The sequence below is a fragment of the Chrysemys picta genome, chromosome 2 (assembly GCF_011386835.1).
Source record: "Chrysemys picta bellii isolate R12L10 chromosome 2, ASM1138683v2, whole genome shotgun sequence".
In the NCBI taxonomy this organism is placed as follows: Eukaryota; Metazoa; Chordata; order Testudines; family Emydidae; genus Chrysemys; species Chrysemys picta.
This window is the reverse complement of record NC_088792.1, coordinates 11,486,080-11,506,285: the sequence shown is the minus strand read 5'-3', so window position 1 is coordinate 11,506,285 and position 20,206 is coordinate 11,486,080. Positions and strand designations below refer to the sequence as shown.

Below are 20,206 nucleotides of genomic sequence, written 5' to 3'. Positions count from 1 at the left end.
GGTGAAAGGATGGTCTTGTTAAAATCACTGAACTGGGACTCAGTTTCCCTATTTCTGACCCAGAATCAAGTGAAAAAAGACGGTTTGTAAAGGTCCAAGATTAAATGCAAGTGTAAATGACAGTTGATACTATACGTGATGATTCAAGGATGAATTGCAACAACCCAGATTGGAAAATAGCTGCCACCTCTTCCCCTTATATTAATAGGATCATAGAATCATAGAAGATTAGGGTTGGAAGAGACCTCAGGAGGTCATCTAGTCCAACCCCCGCTCAAAGCAGGACCAACGCCAACTAAATCATCCCAGCCAGGGCTTTGTCAAGCCGGGCCTTAAAAACCTCTAAGGATGGAGATTCCACCACCTCCCTAGGTAACCCTCCAGTGCTTCACCACCCTCCCAGTGAAATACTGTTTCCTAATATCCAACCTGACCTCCGCCACTGCAACTTGAGACCATTGCTTCTTGCTCTGTCATCTGCCACCACTGAGAACAGCCGAGCTCCATCCTCTTTGGAACCCCCCTTCAGGTAGTTGGAGGCTGCTATCAAATCCCCGCTCACTCTTCTCTTCTGCAGACTAAATCACCCCAGTTATTGATTGAGTTGTTTGATCTGCTCATATTTCAGACCAACCAGAAAGAAACTGTGGGCCAGATTGTGATAGGTATGAAAATATGGGGGTTGTTACCTGTCAGCTCTGTGTTCTTGGGGAACCAGGGCGCAATACCCATCCTGTCTGACTCACGAAAGACCCTCCCCCCTGCAGCCTCTGCTTGCATCAAAGCCGATCAGAAGAAAGACTTACAAAAAGCAATGAAAAGGAAGTGGGAGACACACCTAAACCCCTCCAGACCAGGGTGACAGGATTAAGGAAACTCCCCTAGCCTCATTTGCATCAAAGATGGGACAGGGAGACATCTCCATTAACATACAGAATGGAGAACAGAGATTCCAAGGCAAGAACCACAGGGAACTCTGGGACCAGAAAAGCAGGGAAGCAGTGCATGATGGGGGATCTCTGCTCCAGATCTTAATGAACCCACACCTGCACCCACCCAGCTCAGTAGTTATCAGACCAATTCTAGTAATAAATCCTTTATTGGTGACCAAAATACTGACGCTGCCTAATTGCATTGCGAGCTCCCTTGAAGGAGCACTGCCCACAGCCAGGAAAAATCAGTTCCTATTGTGTAGCCTGAACAAAACGACTTTGGTATTCTCCCTTGAGCCGTCAGTTTACACATAAACAAATCTAGTGTTTTCCCTTGAACCATTGTTCTTTCCCTACAAACCCCCTTACCCATACTCAAGTAAGTGCTCTGATGCCTGGATCCAACATCTGCATCAGTTCCACTGGGACTTCATCTTCTCCTGACTGACCGTGCTGGGGTCTCTGCCTGTCTCCAGCACTCCAGACCCTCAGCTACCACCCCCACCTGGGACCCCCGATCGATTCAAGCTTCACGGAGTGGTGAGAACCCAGCTCTCTCTCTCTCTCTCTCTCTCTCTCTCAGTATCACCTTCTGACCCTGACTTGTGTGATCAGTTATAGTTTTCTAAATCTGACTTTTATAATCAAATTTAAGTTAGATTTAATACTATCACTGTTTTATTTGTTTGGCTCCCTTTGTATGGTTATTACCTGGCAATAAATAACGTTCATGGCTAAGCTGGTTGCCCCTCTGTCTCTCTTTCTCCCCCCCGCCCACCTTGTGGGTGTTTTTTGGCTTCCCCATTCACTCTGCAGCAACGCTCCTCGTACCTAAGCTAAAGATCCCTGCAGCACCCAAAAATCCTGTGGGGTATGTTCATCAAGTGGGTTACTACCAGAACAATTGTAACATGAAAGTGGGGATAGGGATGTGCTGAACCTGGGACATTTAAGGGTGGGAGATTGAAAGTGGTGCTCATCTCCCTCTTGCAACATGGAGGAAGCAGGAGGGATTATAGTTCAAAGGTTAGTCAAGGCCATCTTGGGCTGCTCCTGATGCACCGTGCTTTGCTGAGCCCTGTGTCTAAAGGCACCATCTAGCCCTATATGAGAATACTGTAACCACATAAACATCTCACAAAATTCATTTTCTTTTATTCACTACAAGCATTTTACACGGCACCCATCACCACAGTTTCTGGGCACATTATCCATAGCCTAGATCAGGGCAAAAAAACAAAAAGTCTCATGTATTAAAAGTCGATCAGGAAACCTTTATTTTTCCCATGAAAAAATGTCCTCTGAATTTTTTTTCATTGAAATTCTTCAAATATTTTCAGGTTTACACTGAAAATGTGAAACAGTTGTTTTAAAATGGTTGCCATCCCCTTCCCCCAAAAATCCTGAATATTTTTGTCATTATTTATCAAAAAGCAATTTTTTTCATTTAAAAAAAAAGAAAAATGACCAGCTGTAATTGAGAGCTACTATCCCACTGTGGGGAAAATGGTGATGTGAAGAAAGAAAAGCAACCTTTTTATATAAATCGTGGAGACCAGAACAAAAATCGTGTGTAAGACGGGTAGAGTGACTTTTTAAAAAAAATCGATGTCAAAATCAGTTTAGGAACTGAAAAATCCAAACAGGAACAAAGGGTGATGTTTTGACCAGGAATAACTGGTTGGGTAGAAAAAATCATATCTAAATATGACAAGTAGCAGCAGACAGAAAATTTTCTACAAAGAGACATTTATCACTCATGAAACACCAGGTTGTTCATTGCAAATTCTGGAAAAAGTTTTGTTTGTATCTGGTGCAACATACAAACTTTTTCTGTAAAATACAGCTCAACTGGACTTGGGAACTGGGGTCTTGTGACCCAAGGACCTACTGATGCCAACTGACAGCAGGCATAGGGGTACATCAGGGTTACAGAGACCCCCTGGGTCAGGTATCCATCTACTAGTCTGACAAAGAACATCACGTAAGTTCTCTAACAAAAGCCTGGGTCTCACTGGTCATCATAATCATTGTACAAAATATGTGAAGAATTATGTATCTATACTAAGAATTATGTACTCTAGGTCTGTGAGTCAAGACACTGCATAAAAAGGAGATAGTACCACAGACTCTCCATTGCCCATTTGGCAGCCAAGAATTCTTTTCCTATCACGGAATATACTTCCTCATGAGGAAAGAGTTTCTGGCTAATTGGGTGTTCTTCTCTGCCTACTTTTTAAAAAGGCACCTCTAGTCTTACCTCTGATGCATGTGTTTGCAATATGAATTCCCCTAGCTCATACAAAATAGCTTACCCCCACGTCCTTCTCTGGTGTTTTCAACCAGTTTGGTTGTGATCCCTTCTTGTAAGATCAAGCCGGCTGGTGGCTCGTCTTAAGGAATAACTGAAGGGTTCATCTGCACCCCAGATATAGTTTCAAGAGTCCATTGTCTTACTCCTAAATAGGATACGCTGCCTGTTTTTGGTTTTTCCTGCAATCTCCACTATCTATTGATTAGCATTTTGCTGTAATAGACTGTAAATGAACATTGAGCGTTGGTTAAGTTTAGGCTCTAGAAAGTGGGTTACAATTTTGTTTTATAAGTAACCATTTGTTTCCAATAGTCTCACTCTCTATCGCTTGAATCTCTGTTCTTTGGTAATAACCTTATTCTTATTTCACTCATCTGTATCAGTGCTGTGTGTAGAATGTGGTCCTGAGTAGAGCCCTGGAAGCTGGGGTGTACTATTCCTTTGAGAGTAGCGAATCTTAGAGTTTTGTGAATGTCCAGTGGAACCGGGACTGTGTACACCCGAAGGATGCTCAGAGGACTTAGGGGTTTGAGTGTGCCAATTGCTAACCTGTACAGAGAGAGAGCAAGGCCTGTGGAGACCTGGAGGGCAGCACTTGTGTTGCCAGAGGCTGGTGGTTTCAGGGAGCTTGTTCACAGCAGACACTGACAAGACTTTCTCATGCTGAGGACAGTTGGTGGCAAGGTGCCTCGCATATGCCTGGGCAGCATCACAGATCTTACTTCTGTATAAGTGAATCACCATGGAAATTGACCACATTTAGGGTATGTAGCTGGGAGCATGGGAGCCGGGTAGACAGACACATGCTAGCTCTGCTTGAGCGAGCTTGCTAAAAGTAGCCATGTAGCCGGGGGTAGCACTGGTGGTGGCTTGGGCTACTGCCCAAGTAAATCCCCAGGGGAGTTGAGCTTAGGCAGCTGGTCTGAGCTGCCACCCGTGTTACCCCTAGGAGCTAGCCCGTGTCTCTCTACCTGAGCTGGGAAACACACTCCCAGCTGAAGTGTAAATAAACCAGTAGGGGTCTTATCCTGCACTCATTGAAATCAATGGGGAAACTCCCATTACATAACTGGGAACAGGAGCAAACCCATAAGGCTAATCTGATGAGGAAGGGGAAGGATGATCTGCAAGAGTGTCATTTCTGTCAGCACTCTGCAATGTTCACTCAAAGCTGTGAACATATTGCTAGATGGCCTCCTATACTGTATCTCACTATGGAGGACGTTGGCTTCCATCATCACCTCATGGCTCAGTTACTTCATTAAGGGCTTTTCTGAATCATGGAAGTCTAGAAAGGGGAGTGAGGAACTGTAATCTTCCAAGCTCTGCTGTTCAGTTTGCCTGCACCTTGACACCCAGCACTGACATAGGCCATTTGTGCCCCTGTATCATGAGAGAAATGGGCAACGTTGCTGTGAATTACCAAGGGTAGACTAACTTGGCCTATAACTCCTGCCACCCATGAAAGTCAGAGGCTCAAATGTGATCATTGTGCAGTTGCACAAAGCGGTAGGTTTGATTTCACGGAGGTTCCGCTTTATTGTTCTGTTGGATGTGGGATTTGCCCTGGTCCCTGCAGAACTGGTGTGAGGCTTGCCCCCAAAATACACAATTTCCTGGTATTGCAGGCAGGGCCGGCTCCAGGCACCAGCTTAACAAGCAGGTGCTTGGGGCAACCAAGGGAGAGAGGCGGCACCTGCGGCAATGGGGGGGGGCGGCAGGTCCCTCACTCCCTCTAGGAGGAAAGGACCTGCCGCTGAACTGCCACCGCCGATCACGTTTTTTTTTTTTCCAACTGCCACCGCCGATCACGATTGCGATCGCAGATTTTTTTTTTTTTTTTTGCTTGGGGCGGCAGAAATGTTGGAGCCGGCCCTGACTGCAGGGACTAGGTTTATCTCTAAAAAGATCCAGTGGATATATCTACACTGCAAAAACGCCCCCACGGCAGCGATTCTCAGAGCTCAGGCCAACTCGTTTGGGGATGTGTTATAGGGCTAAAAAAAGCAGTGTAAATATTCTGGCTCGGGCTGGAGTCTAGGCTCTGGGCAGGGCCGGCTCTAGCTTTTTTGCTGCCCCCCCCGGAACCCCCGTCCCCAGAGCACCGCCCCCCCGCTGAGCGCCGGAACCCCCCCCCAGCGCCGAGCCCCGTGCTGCCCCCCCCGCCGAGCTCCGCGCCGCCGGAACCCCCCCCGAGCGCCGAGCCCCGTGCTGCCTAGGGTTACCATATTTCAGCGAGCAAAAAAGAGGACGGGAGGAGCCCCGCCCTAGCCCCGCCCCTGCCCCTCCCACTTCCCGCCCCCCCTGACCTCCCAACCCTCCCCCCGTTCCTTGTCCCCTGACTACCCCCTCCTGGGACCCCTGCCCCTAACTGCCCCCCAGGACTATCTAAGCCTCCCTGCCTCTTGTCCCCTGACTGCCCCAACCTTTATCCACACCCCCACCCCCAGACAGACCCCTGGGACTCCCACGCCCCATCCAACCACTCCCCACCCCCTGACAGCCCCCCCCCCAGAACTCCCAACCCATCTAAACCCCTCTGCTCCCTGTCCCCTGACTGCTCCGATCCCTCTCCGCACTCCTGCCCCCTGACAGCCCCCCCCAGAACTCCCAACCCATCTAAACCCCTCTGCTCCCTGTCCCCTGACTGCTCCGATCCCTCTCCGCACTCCTGCCCCCTGACAGCCCCCCCCAGAACTCCCAACCCATCTAAACCCCTCTGCTCCCTGTCCCCTGACTGCTCCGATCCCTCTCCCCACTCCTGCCCCCTGACAGCTCCCCCCCAGAACTCCCAGCCCCCTACCCCCCCGCTCCTTGTCCCCTGACTGCCCCCTCCTGGGACCCCTGCTCCTAACTGCCCTCCAGAACCCCACCCCCTACCTAAGACTCCCTGTTCCTTGTCCCCTAACTGCCCCCTCCTAAGACCCCCCCCCCAACTGCCCACCAGGACCCTACCCCCTACCTGTACCCTGACTGCCCAAAACTTTCTCCACTCCCCCCAAAAAGCCCCCCCCCCGTTTCTTGACTGCCCCCTCCAGAACCTCCCTGCCCCTTCTCCTGCCCCCCCTTACCCTGCTGCTCAGAACAGGGTGTTGGGCTCTGTGCGAGCCGGACACGTGGCTAAGCTCCCCAGCACAACAAAACCCGGTCCCTGGCCCTGCACAACAAAACCCGGTCCCTAGTCCGGACCGGGTTGCAGGGGAGAGCTGCCCTTGTATCAGCACAAAGTGCTCTCGCTCCCGTTTTGCTACGCTGCATGGCAGAAACCGCTCCCAGTTGCAAAAGGGGAGGGCTGCACTTTGTGCTGAGACACTTGCTCAGAATGCAGGGCGGAGCTCCTCTCCAGCTGCTCCGGAGTCCAGCCCGGGACTTTCCTGCAGCCCTCCCAGCCGCTCGCTCTGCTGTGCCGGGGGAGGGGGAAATCCCGGACATTGTGAGTGCTTTACAAATTCCCCCCGGACGCTATTTTTAGCACAAAAAGGAGGACATGTCCGGGTAAATCCGGACGAATGGTAACCCTAGTGCTGCCCCCCCACCCACCGAGCTCCGCGCCGCCAGAACCCCCCCCGAGCGCCGAGCCCCGTGTTGCACTCCCTCCCCCCGCTGAGCTCCGCGCCGCCGGAGCCCGCTGAGCGCCGCCAGAACACCCCCCCCCCCGAGCACCGCCCCCGCGCCGCCCCCCCCGCCGAGCGCCGGGCCACGCCGCCGGAGCGCCCCCCCCCCCCGCAGAATGCCGCACCGCGCTCCCCCCGCCGCCCCTTACCAGGTGCCGCCCCAAGCATGTGCTTGGGTGCCTGGTGCCTGGAGCCGGCCCTGGCTCTGGGATAGTCCCCCCGCCCTTGTTGGGTTTCCAAGCCAGGCTCCAGCCTAAGTGGGAACATTCAGTAGAACCGGGCTGTGAGACTTGCTGCTGGGGGTTGCGTGTTATTTTCAGTGTAGACGTACCCAATGACTCCACACAACTTCCAGCCGCCTCATTGACCTCTGCTGTTATTCCCACCCTGTGGGGCATGAGGACTGCTGTACAACGGGGAAGCGCTCATGAGTCAGTGCTGATAGGGTGACCTTAACTTACATAGGCACTGCTCACCTGTTTTAAAGGATGGAGAATGATTTGCAGAAGCACATAGGGTTTGTCTGAACTGCATCTGGGACCGAGCTTCCCAGACCGGGGCCGCAGACTCTCGCTAGTGAGTCTCACACTCAGAGCCTGATCTCCAGCCCGAGCTGCAGCATCAAAGCACCAGCGACGGCGTCATTTTTAGAGCGCTAGTGCAAGCCCTGATAGCACAAGTCTGTGGGCACGGACAGGGAGTTTTGCTCCCAGATGCAGTGTAGACGTACCCTTGGTGATATGCAGTGCTTTGTAATTACACAGAGATTACAACAGCTTTTAGAGCATATTATATTTCAGTTTCCCTTTAAGACAGTGATACTCAGACTGAGGCTCGCAAGCCACAAGAGGTTCTGTAATGTGTCTCCTATGCCAATTTGCAGCACATGATATTAAAACACCGTGTGGTTTAATTATTAACCAATCTAAGTTATTAACCAATCAAGATGCTTTCCCTATGTTAGTAAGCAATTGTAGTTGAGAAAATAATAATACTTGGTCAGTCATTTTGCTGTGAGAATAATGTACATATATATATAGTAAATGAAACAATGACTTCACACTATTGTGACTCTTTTGGGCAATGTTAATCGCTGATTTGGCCCCTGAACCACTGAAGTCTGAGTATCACTGCTTTAAGAGGACAATTCGAGCCATGTTCCGGTCCAAAGAATCGTGGGGTCTAATTGCATAAAATAGTTACGGTAATTCACATCTTGTCAAAATAAAGAGCTTGTATAAAGAATTCCCATTTCCTTTTGTCAGAGCATGAAATAAAAAATCACACTGATGTAAAAGCCAAACTCAATTTTAAATGAATAGTTGGTATTAAAGAATAACAGGAAATGACTTTCATTGTATGTATATCCTGTAACCGTTTTCTTACAGCTTTCTGAATGGTCTAATGCACAGTTCAAACAGTAGGGAAATGTGCTTATCATCTACTTAAGTAAAGGACTCTGCATTCTTCCATTTATCTCCACTTGGTGGTCCAACAAAACAATATTTAGAGTTACAGTAGCGATTCAAAACGAAGGTAGAAATTGAGCATCGCCAGTACTATTTATATCAACCAGGATTAGGTAAATCTAGGGGGGGGCTGTCAAGACAATACCAAACACTGGCTGTTTCCTCTTTGAGAGATTTATTTATTGACTTTATCACTCAAAAACACAGACAGTACAGGAAACCATTTTATTAGCACTTTTTGAAAAGAAATGTATAACCAATTGTTCATCTTCTTCCCCCCTCCCCCCCCCGACACACACCTTTTATGAAGAAGGAAAATACAGAAACCTGAGTCCTCTCTTACACCATTGGCAAGCAGTAGTAACTTCAATTGAGTCAAAAGTCGTATATGTTTCTATGATCATTGTGAGAAGCGAACTGGCCCACATTATATAATAGCTGACTTTCATAATAAATGTGAAGTGCGACTTTGATCTTACTATGAAGTGAGGAAAGAGGAAACAGTATTTGAACTTCACAAAGCCCATGGCACTGATTCACCGCTGCGCTACTACCGTTTTCTACCAGTGTAACTCAAGGGAAATTGGCATAATCCTTAAGTAAAGCGGCGTTGAGTCAAGCTCTATACATTTAATATATATGATTTATTCATTCTCTGTTGCACACATGAGGGAAAAAGAATCCTCCATTTAACAGAATAATTGCCTTGATTTTCTCCTCAACTTCATTAGTTTTTCAATGGTGTAAATCCATTAATTTATATGGAGTTAAGCCTGATTTACACAAATATAAGAGAGAGGAGAATAAAGCCCAATAACTATGAATAGTAGAAGACTTTAATCAAGACTGCGGAGCCTCCTGCAGAAAATGCCTGATTTATATTTCAAGGGTAGGGAGGACAAATCTTTCGGTCCTGTTAATGCTGTAATTGCATTTAAATTTCTATTAATGCTCTCTATCTCAGGTGAGGAGGAGGAGGGAATGTATCAGGGTGAGAAGTAAAACTTAAGAAGAGGGAACATATGCACATCTTAATCAGACCAAAGAATCAGGCCATTAGGTCTGCCTGAAGATTTAGACCAATTATTTTGCAAATAGAATTAATGGCATCTAAATCACCAGCAGTTATGTTTTGCTGGGAAAAGCTCTTGAAAGATCAGAAGAGAAGCTGGCATCCCAAGTAGTTACATTGACTAACTGACAGGTGGATAACCCAATCAGGGACTAGTGTTAGTAATGACACATTCGGATCTGATGCCGTTGAAGAGAGGTTCTATAGGAAAGAGACTGCTCAGAAGATTGTTAGAGGAAACTAAATTAAAAGCAATAGAGAAGACACCACAAAGTGTCTGGAAAGAAGTGCTGAAGTTAAAGGGTGATTCTTACCCATTAATGCAACTTTGAAAATGTCTGGAGTTACTATTAAAGCACAAGTTGCTTTAACAAACAAAAGCAAGCAAACAAAAAACCCTACATTCGTGGTTAAATTTTATATCAACTAAGAATTTATCATCTTGTGCTCCTATTTCCTATTTTTAATGGGGGTTGCAGGTTCTGCTATAATGTAAGCCCTTCAGGGAGGGACTGTATGTATCTTAGTCTGTTTGGTAAATCACTGCAGAAACTTATTATGCAATTGTAACCCCCTTTCTTTTCCTTTTTTGTAAATTTATGTTATTTTCTGGTGTTTAGCCAAAAACCGTATTGCAGTAATTATCTGCTGTATCTACATGCTCTGAGTTAATATGGAAATCAGACAAGGTGGCCGTATAGAGGCTTGTGTGACTGCACACAAGTCGTTGTTATTTCAGCACACTAGAGGGAGTCCAGGAAGTTGTTAACCATGCTCAGTAGCTGTTTGGAAGCTGGCATGGAAGGCTTTCATTAAGGGCTGACATTCCTGCATGCACACACATTCCCCAGTTAAAGAAGTTGGAAGGTCCTGACCAATCTGTGGTGAGTTCTACCAGGGGTACAAAACTAGCAGCCATGTTGAGCACCATCACCAGTCCTGTTCAGCCCAGCCCTGCAGAGAGAAGATAGAGTTGTCGGGTATAATCCAGACAGACCCTGTGGGGTGGATCTCAATGCAGTTCCCTGTAATTTTACAGAAGTCCATGGTATTGAGACCATAAAGGAGGAACTGTAGACTGGAGGCCAAATGTCTTTGTGACTTGTATCAGATCATTGAACAGAAGACCCTGTGTAAGCCTAACAGCTACAGCAGTTATCCATAGTTTGTTTTTTTTATTTGAAGTTGTGTATCTATTCAGTGGTGTGGATGCTGAAACAACTGATTATGTGGTACAACTAAATGTTTTATCTATTTGTCAATATAATAGTCCAGGGTGAGCCTACGTGAAAGTAGATCTCATAAGAACGGCCGTACTGGGTCAGACCAAGGGTCCATCTAGCCCAGTATCCTGTCTCCCAACAGTGGCCAAGGCCAGGTGTCCCAGAGGGAATGAACAGAACAGGTAATCAAGTGATCCATACCCTGTCGCCCATTCCCATCTTCAGGCAAATAGAAGCTAGGGACACCATCCCTGCCAATCATGGCTAATAGCTATTGATGGACCTATGGACAATCTCTAATTGTTAGTCCCTGTATGTATCTTGTGAAGTTTATAAAGATATATTTTAGGGTTTAGGCCCTGTGTTCTGTTCTTCATTTTAAAGGGAAATAACAGATCTCTAGTTAGTGATGTTACTCTAGCTAGGTAAGGTACATAGTGATGTAGTGATTTATCTTTGGAGTATTATTCAGTAAAAAGAAATTTGAAACTGCTAATTGTGTGTGTGTGTGTAACTGTCTGATGGTTTTATTGGTACTGGATGCCTAAGAAAGAAAAGTGAATCCTATTATAATTTCTACTTTCAGTATTTAGAGGGTTTCTGAGGAAAATCCAGCTGTAATCTCTTGCAAGGATATGAATTCATGATCTGTGCAAATACCTTAAGTCCCAGGAATTCTATAGTACAAATAGGGTGACCAGACAGCAAATGTGAAAAATCGGGACGGGAGTGGGGTTAATAGGAGCCTATATAAGAAAAAGACCCAAAAATCAGGACTGTCCCTATAAAATCGGGACATCTGGTCACCCTAAGTACAAAGTTGGTAAGTAAAACAGTGTACCTCCCCTCTATGTAGGTTACACATTGTTACCAGCTTTGCCCGTTACTTTGGGGTATGCTCATTTATTAGGGTTACTCTTCTGGGGAGGAGGAGGGTCTGTAATTCTATCACTGTACTGCTTGTGTCACTTGTGTTCTCATACGGAGCGCTACTTCTCCCTGCTGCAAGTTCCCTCTCAATGGAGCTATCCTGCAGGACCTCGGGTCCCCAGGGCTGGGTTCTTCCAGCCCCAGAATCAGATGAGCACACACACACAAACACATTAACAGAGCGCGTCTGAGAGGACCGGGTTAATCAGCACTCCCAAGCTGACCCCTTATATGTCCCTGGACTCGAGCAGCACCTCCAAGCTGCCACCCTCATATGCCATGGGCGCCGCACCAGAATAGAGTATGCCTGAACAGGCTGGGTTGAGCAGCACTTTCAATCTCCCACCCTTAAATGTCCCTTAAATGTCCCAGGTTCAGCAGGTCCCTATCCCCACTTTCACGTTACAATTGTTCTGGTAATAACCCATTTGATGAGCAAACTCCACAGGGTTTTGGGTGCTGCAGGTACGAGGAGCGTTGCTGCAGAGCGAATAAGGAAACCAAAAAACACCCACGGGGGCGGGTGTGTGTGTGTGTGTGTTAAGGTTAGGGTAGTTCTGGGAGTAACCCACTTGATGAACAAACCCTACAGGATTTTTGGGTGCTGCAGGGATCTTTAGCTTAGGTATGAAAAGCGTTCCTGTGGAGTGAATGGGGAAGCCAAAAAACACCCACAAGGGATAGGGGGTGACAGAGAGAGAGAGAGGGAGAAGCAACCAGCTTAATCATGAAAGTTATTTATTGTCAGGTAATAACATACAAAGGGAGCTAAACAAATAAAATAGTGATAATATTAAATCTAACAAACTCTCCTTCCCTACATTCATTCAGAAGCTTCATGACTTCCTAGCAAAAGAAGGTAAGACTTTAAATGAGGTAAAAGGAGTTAGGAAAGGGATAGGCCCAAGAGGACAGGGTGATGGTGGGAGGCAGCTAGCAGAAGGGAAACTGAGACAAAATGAGAGGAGGATACTGTCAATTTTGTTTTGGACTCCCATTTCCTTCACCAGGCATTGGATCAGTCCCTTACTTTTTTACTCAGTTCTTACCCAGTGTATTGCATATCACAGAGTATTGGCACTATTCGCTCAAGGCGAGATACTCAACTAACATGGTGTAAAATTCTTTATTAACTGGAAGTAACAAAGGCATGGAAAACCGTAGCAATCAAGCACCTTTCCAGATGTAAATAGTGGACGGGGGGAGAAACAGATTTGGTCATTGATGCTATTTGGTCAACTAGAAGCAACTGGAATCTATCCAGACACCAAGGCTGCAAACTTTGATGATAAATAATTATAGTTTTATAGAACTTAAAGCCAGAAGACACCATTAGATCATCTAGTCTGACCTACCATATACCACAGGCCATTAAGGGTATGTCTACACTTCAATTAAACACCCCAGCTAGCCTGGCTTGTGGGGCTCGGGCTATGGGTCTGTTTAATTGCAGTATAGACATTTGGGCTTGGGCTGGAGCCGGATCTCTGTGGTCCTGCAAAAGGGGAGGGTCCCACCGCACCAGTGTCTACACAGCAATTAAACATTACCGTAATCCCGAGCCCTGCAAGTCCAAGTCAGCTGCAGTGGGTGTTTAATTGCTGTCTAGATGTACCCTATATTTCATCCGGTTACCCCTGTATTGAGCCCAAGAAAATTGGATTAGACCAGCGGTTCTCAAACTTTAGCAACCCGAGGACCCCCATTTTGACTTTAAAATTTCCAGGGACCCCCCTGCTCAGCACCAGGCCCTGCCCCCACTTGGGAGTTGCCTTACCAAGTGGGGAGTCAGTGCTAACGAGGCCAATTCAATTAGAGTGGATGTGGCCCATTCCCAACAGTTGACAAGAAGGTGTGAATATCAATAGAGGGAAAACTACCGTATTTTTTGTAGTGACCCAGCCACTCCCAGGCTTTATTCAGGCCTAATTTGATGGTGTCAAGTTTGCAAATTAATTCCAGTTCTGCAGTGTCTCACTGAAGTCTGTTTTTGAAGTTTTTTTTGTTGAAGAATGGCACCTTTTTGGTCTGTTATTGAGTGTCCAGGGAGATTGAAGTGCTTTCCTACTGGTTTTTTAATGTTACAATTCTTGATGTCTGATTTGTATCCATTTATTCTTTTCCATAGAGACAGTCTGGAATGTGCACATGTGTACTGTGCTTGATTCAATATCTTCTCTGTGGCTGTCACTGATGAAGGTTGTAACATCTGCAGCCAGAAATCTGCGTTCACCTTGGAGGAGATAAACTTTTCAGTCTGTCATACCCAAAAGCAATAACGTATCAAAAACCTGGCTATATCCAATAACTAACTGCTATGGCTCTTTTCTTCCATTCTGTTTTTATGAAGTTGATTATTGGATTTGATTACTAACCTCAGGCTGCAGTAAAAGGTAAAACAATAGATATGATTTATCGCTTCTTCCACTGTTCATTTTCTAGCTCCTCTTCAGCTGAGCGCTATTCTTTGACACTTGGTTCTTTGATATTCGGCTGAATACAATAGGTAAATTAATATTTAGCTGATAAGAGCAGGGAGGAAGAGCATTGTGAAGGTCTTTGTGGAGTAACTAATTCCCCTTCACATCCCACTTGGGTTTTCTGGAGGCCACAGAGTAAGCCTGCTTCTCCACCCAACCATGTCCTGATCCTTTCAGGGCAGGCAGCAAACCCACTGCTACTTTCTGAAACTAGAGATGATAGAAATGTTTTAGTGTTCTTGGCATCTTATACTTGTACAAAGTGACAGAGTCCTGTGGCACCTTATAGACTAACAGATGTATTGGAGCATAAGCTTTCGTGAGTGAATACTCACTTCGTTGCCTCTGACGAAGTGGGTATTCACCCACAAAAGCTTATGCTCCAATACATCTGTTAGTCTATAAGGTGCCACAGGACTCTTTGTCACTTTGTACAGATCCAGACTAACATGGCTACCCCTCAGATACTTATACAGTGTCCCATGAAGTGCAATGAGGAATTCTTGGCCATCGCATTAGGATGCTGCGTGCATTTTATGTAGCGATGTTTAAGGTGTTGGTAATAAATATACAGTGCCTCAGAAAGGGGGGAAGCTATGGGTCAAATCTGGAGATGAAACTGGAGACTCTAATCCCTCTACCCTATCCCACCAAGTCCTGATTCTGGATATTAAACCAACTTAGACCTGGACCTAAACTCACCCGCTTCACATTATCCCCTCTGAACCCGGACCACTGAGTCTAAGTTGGAGCTACTCCCAGGCATGGGGTCTGGAGGCAAGGACAGTAATATGAACAGCAACTAACAGGAGAGTGTTGGTTGAAGTAGCTCCATCCTACTTTTAACTTACACACTTTTCTGGCCCTTCTGCCTGTACGTGACTCCAGCTGAGTTTCCCAGACCCATCAATAAGTGGCTGGAAGTAAGTATAAAGGAGCCTAATTTACATTACCTCCAAAGCTGGTATTGTTAACCAGCCCCAGTCCAGACTAGGGCCCTTAGGCATTACAGTAATACAAACAAACAAACAATAATGAGCATCGGTGACTCTTTTTTTCTACCTTCCTTTCCAAGGATTGGTCATGTTCTCCACTCCATCCTGCCCTGCTCCTGGACTCCACTCTAGCCTTCCTGGATCACTATCAGTCCCCACACTCCCAACTCTCACCAGCCCATCCTTTAAAAAGCAGCGATGGAAGCAGCTCTTCCACCTCTGGCATGAGCCGGGTCTGCCTTATATGGGCCTGACCTCTCCCATTCCTAGCAGCCGCCGCAGGAGAGTTGGTTAGAGCCAGAGTTGGATAGAACCATCTGGACCACCTATAGCTGCCTGGGGTTTGTTGGTTTATGTTGTCCTTGTTGCTTTTCTCCATGTGACAGTTGACTCTGTCACAACCTCTCTTGCTTTCAAAGTCATTGGTTACTTTTACCTCCCATTTGCATGATTGCCACTAGATGGAACTGTATCACTGCTAAATATGTGAGTTGTGATATATGGTTCGACCAGCAGAGGGCAGTCTGTGTCTGTGTAGATATATAAACACCCAATATTGGTGAGAAAAAATGCACAGGTGGCATTCATCTTTTGAAGCAATTATGAAGTGAATTGCTGGGCTCCAGTGAAGTCCAGCAGGAACCCTAGAATCTATCTGTAGACCTCGTGAAGCATACCACAAAGAGTGCAAAGTTCACCACCCCTCCCTGTGACCCACACTCACCCCTGAGCTGAGGGGCCCAGTGTGCAAAGAAAACAATACCCAGCTATTTTCTAATGCTTTTCACCAGAGAGCTCTCAAAGCAGTTTACAAAAGAGGTCAGGATCATTATCCCCATTATACAGATGGGGAAACAGTGACAATCAGTTTGGATTTGTGCCAGGCAAGTCAGCAATGGATTTTATCTTTGCCTTAAGATTGCTTTTGCAAAACCACAGAGAAAAGGGGGAAACCCGGCATGTGGGATTCACCAGTCTTGAGAAGGCTTATGGCCGTGATCCGAGAGAAGGCATGTGGTGGTGTATGAAAATAAAAGATACCTGAAGACTATTTCAGACTTGGGCCGGACATAAAATGAAGATGCTGTTGCCACAGTTAGAAGGCCATGTGGAGAAACAGCAGTTTCTAGTAAAAAACTAACAGATTTATTTGGGCATAACCTTTCGTGGGTAAAAAAAAAAACACTTTTACCCACGAAAGCTTATGCCCAAATAATTCTGTTGGTCTTTAACTGCCACCGGACTCCTTGTTGTTTTTGTGGACACAGACTAACACGGCTGCCCTTCTGATACCTGGCAGTTTCTAGTAGAAGTTGGAGTACATCGGGGTTGGCTCTAAGCCCCTTTTTGTTCACCTTGGTGCTTGATGCACTTAGAGAAGACATCCCGAACATAGGCGCTGACTTCTGCTTTTGCTGGTGGGTGCTTTTGAAGAGGTGTGTGTGTTTGGGGGGGGGCACTCTGCCAGTTTGGGGGGAGGCTTTTTCAGCATATTTATACACTTCTTTCATAGTCTAGTTACTGAATGTGTCTCTCATTGGTAACCTTACTATTTTAATAATGATTTACATTGTTATGAACTACATCATTACGTTATCATGAATTACAGTATATTAAAATCATTGCAACCTCCTACAAGCTGTCTTCACTAACATCCCAGTTTAAAGGCATTATCCCTCACTGTAGCTTTCTGGATGAAACTGTCAGCAATCTTATTTCTATCTAGGTTCCCTGGTATTATGTTGATGCACTTTAAGGACAGCTACATTATTCAGTTGCATCTGTCCCACTGATGACTGGAGATAATTTTTAAGTCTTCTGAAGCAGGAGAATGAGCATTCTGCAGTTTAGGATGATACAGACACAGTGAGAAGGATTCTTATGAATTTACAGTACTCTGGAAACATAGTGCTCCAGAGTAGTGCAAATGACTCCAAGATCTCTTTCTTGATGGGTAACCGCTAACTTAGGCACCATCGTTTTGTATGTATTGTTGGGATTATATTTTGCCTTTAACATTGCCTTTGCATTTAACATTGAATTTCACCTGCCATTTTGTTGCCAAGTCACCCAGTTGTGTGAGATCCCTTTGTAATTCTTTGCAGACTGTTTACCCCTTTTTGCAGATCATTTATGAGTACATTGAAGCACTGATCCCAGACCAGTACAAACCCCTGGGGGACACACTATTTACTTCTCTCCATTCTGAAAAGGGACCATTTATTTCTACCCTTTGTTTCCTATATTTTAACTGGAATGCCTGGGAATGCTTTCCGGATCAGCTAAGGATCCTTAAATTAATTTAATGACAAGCCTTTCATTAGCTTAATCGCCCTACCTCTGTTTATAAACAAACTCCCTGCTCCAAGGGCAGAAGTTGTTAGCAGCACAGAACTCATCACATTCCATGCCCAAGCTCTTACTCCTGGGTGGTGAGCACCCTCTATTTTTTTCCATAGGTGCTTGAGCCCCAGAGCACCCAGGGAGTCAGCTCCTATGATCGATTATACCTTGCAGAAAGACAGTCAGATGGTGAGTCTGGGAGGGAGGCAGCCACAATCAAAAGTACAGAAGTTCAAGTCACTAGATCCTATAATACAAGATAATGGTGAACTCAATGATGAACTTATGAGCAGAACAGGAAGGGCATTGACTAAATGGAGAAAAGTGAATGGAGTGTCCTGCAATAGGAGAATACCTATCAAATTGAAAAGTAAGATCTGTAAGACAGTAATTAGGCCTGCACTTTTGTATGGCTCTGAATGCTGGGCACTGAGAAAGAGACAGGAGCAGAGCTTGAAGACCGTGGAAGAGACAGGGCCGGCTCTAGGCACCAGCAAAGCAAGCAGGTGCTTGGGGTGGCAAATTTGCAGGGGCACAAGAATCCAGCATGAGAGCTGAGAACCAACAGGGGGCCCTGGGAGCTGTAGTTCCTTGGTTAGCTCCCTGCCTATAGAGCCAGCCCTGAAGCAGGGAAAGAACTACATTTCCCAGCATTCCCTTGGCCAAAATTAACAGGAAAGGGAGGGGGAAGGAGTGTAGAACTGCAATGGTAGGGACAGAGCCAGCTTTAGGTTTTTTGCCGCCCCCCACCTCAGCCCTGGGCTCCCCCCGCACCCCTGTGTTGCCCCAGCCCTGGACTCTCCCCCACCCACACCCCCTGCTGCCCCAGCTCTGGCCCCCACTTGCACCCCATTGCTGCCCCAGCCCTGGGTTCTCCCCCCACCTGCACCTCCTGCCACCCCAGCCCTGGCCCCCACCCGCACCCCCTGCCGCCCCAGCCCTGGGCTCTTCTCCCCCCCCTGCACCCACACTCCCTGCTGCCCCAGCTCTGGCCCCCTCCTGCCACCCCAGCCCAGGGCTCTCCCCCCACCTGCATCTCCTGCCACCCCAGCCCTGGGCTCTTCTCCTTCCCCCCGCACCCGCACTCCCTGCTGCCCCAGCTCTGGCCCCCACCTGCACCTCCTGCCACCCCAGCTCTGGGCTCTTCTCCCCCCCTGCACCCACACTCCCTGCTGCCCCAGCTCTGGCCCCCACCTGCATCTCCTGCCACCCCAGCCCTGGGCTCTTCTCCTTCCCCCCGCACACCCTGCTGCCCCAGCTCTGGCCCCCACCTGCACCTCCTGCCACCCCAGCCCAGGGCTCTCCCCCCACCTGCATCTCCTGCCACCCCAGCCCTGGGCTCTTCTCCTTCCCCCCGCACTCCGTCCTGCCCCAGCTCTGGCCCCCACCTGCACCTCCTGCCGCCCCAGCCCTGGGCTCTTCCTCCCCCCCCCTCCCCCGCACCCCCTGTTGCCCCAGCCCTGGGCTCTCCCCCCACCCGCACCCCCTGCTGCCCCAGCTCCGGCCCCCACCTGCACCTTCTGCCGCCCCAGCCCTGGGCTCTTCCTCCCCCCCCCCCCCGCCCCGCCCCGCACCCGCACCCGCACCCGCACCTCCTGCTGCCCCAGCCCTGGGCTCTCCCCCAAAGAAAGAATTGGGTGGACTAAATGGACATTGCATCTCTCTATCTGAAGCCTAGCAAGGCAGGTACGTGGATCCCACTAGAATTTAAAATGAAAAGTAAGGGAGGGGAGGCTCTACTAGACTGGGCAGCTTTAGATACAGTACCAGGCACATAGGAGGATTTACACTTCTGAGCCATTGAAGCAGAAATTGACTTTTCTTTTCCAAATTTAGCTAATTTTCAGAAAGGGAATCCAGCACCTGCCTTCCAGATTTGAACACCTTCAAAATTCAGGAGTGCTCAAGCTCAATTTGGGCAGCTGTTACATCATTTCTCCCAAATCAAATATACTGATCCACTGTAACTTGCTGTAGAAAAAGTAGAATAAATTGAGCAAGAAATGCTTCCCAGTGGTTTTAGGACTGGAATTGCTATTTTCAACAGCCATTGCTTTTTTATTATTATTTATTTTTAAGTTTTAGTTGTATTTGTGTAAAAGGAAGACAGTGATATTGCATTGGCAAATTCCCCATAGAAACAAAGAATAGAACAAAAGAATAATAAAGGCACCTCAACTTTTCCTCATTTATGTAGGACAGTCTTATAATATGCATCCAGATATCCTCCAATCACACAAGCTGAAAATTGTTCCACTTTACTGCAGTTCTGTAACCATATGGGAACCAGTCCTGTCTGTGTTCTGTGCACATCCAAAATTCCTGCTGAATGACCTGCCCTGGGAGCGAGTTACCAGTGACCCAGGGCTGGGGTGGCAGGAGGGTGCAGTGGGGTGGGGGGGCAGCCAAAATTTTTTTTGCTTGGGGCAGCAAAAAACCTAGAGCCACCCCTGGGAAGAGAAAATGTTAAGATGTATCCTTGGAGTACAAAGGATGGATCATGTTCAGAACGAACTCATTAGGGGAAGTGTGAAGGTGGTACCAATTATAGAGAAGCTGAGGGAATACAGGCTTAGATGGTTTGGCATGTTAAAAGAAGATCGAAAGACAGTATAGAAATACATAGGAATAGAAGTGGAGGGTAAGAAAAGGGTTGGAAGACCCAAAACTAGATGGATAGATGTCCTACAAAAGGATTTGATTAGCTGTGGAATTGCCAAGGAACTGCTTCAAGACAAAAGAAGACCCAAATCCATGCAGATGGGAATCAATGCTAGACAACACAGAGAGGGAAACTGAGGCACACCGCGGCAAAGACCCAGAACTTCAAAGGT

General features: G+C 47.1%; 1 long non-coding RNA gene across 1 annotated transcript in view; it reads left to right on the top strand.

Annotated features, from left to right (window-relative positions):
* The first annotated feature begins 18,963 nt into the window (after window positions 1-18,963).
* Window positions 18,964-20,206, top strand: part of LOC122174647 (uncharacterized) — a 177,288-nt gene continuing 176,045 nt past the window's right edge. Inside the window, exon 1 of the long non-coding RNA XR_010598187.1 lies at window positions 18,964-20,204. This is a non-coding gene — a long non-coding RNA (uncharacterized LOC122174647). The remainder of the gene's footprint in view (window positions 20,205-20,206) is intronic.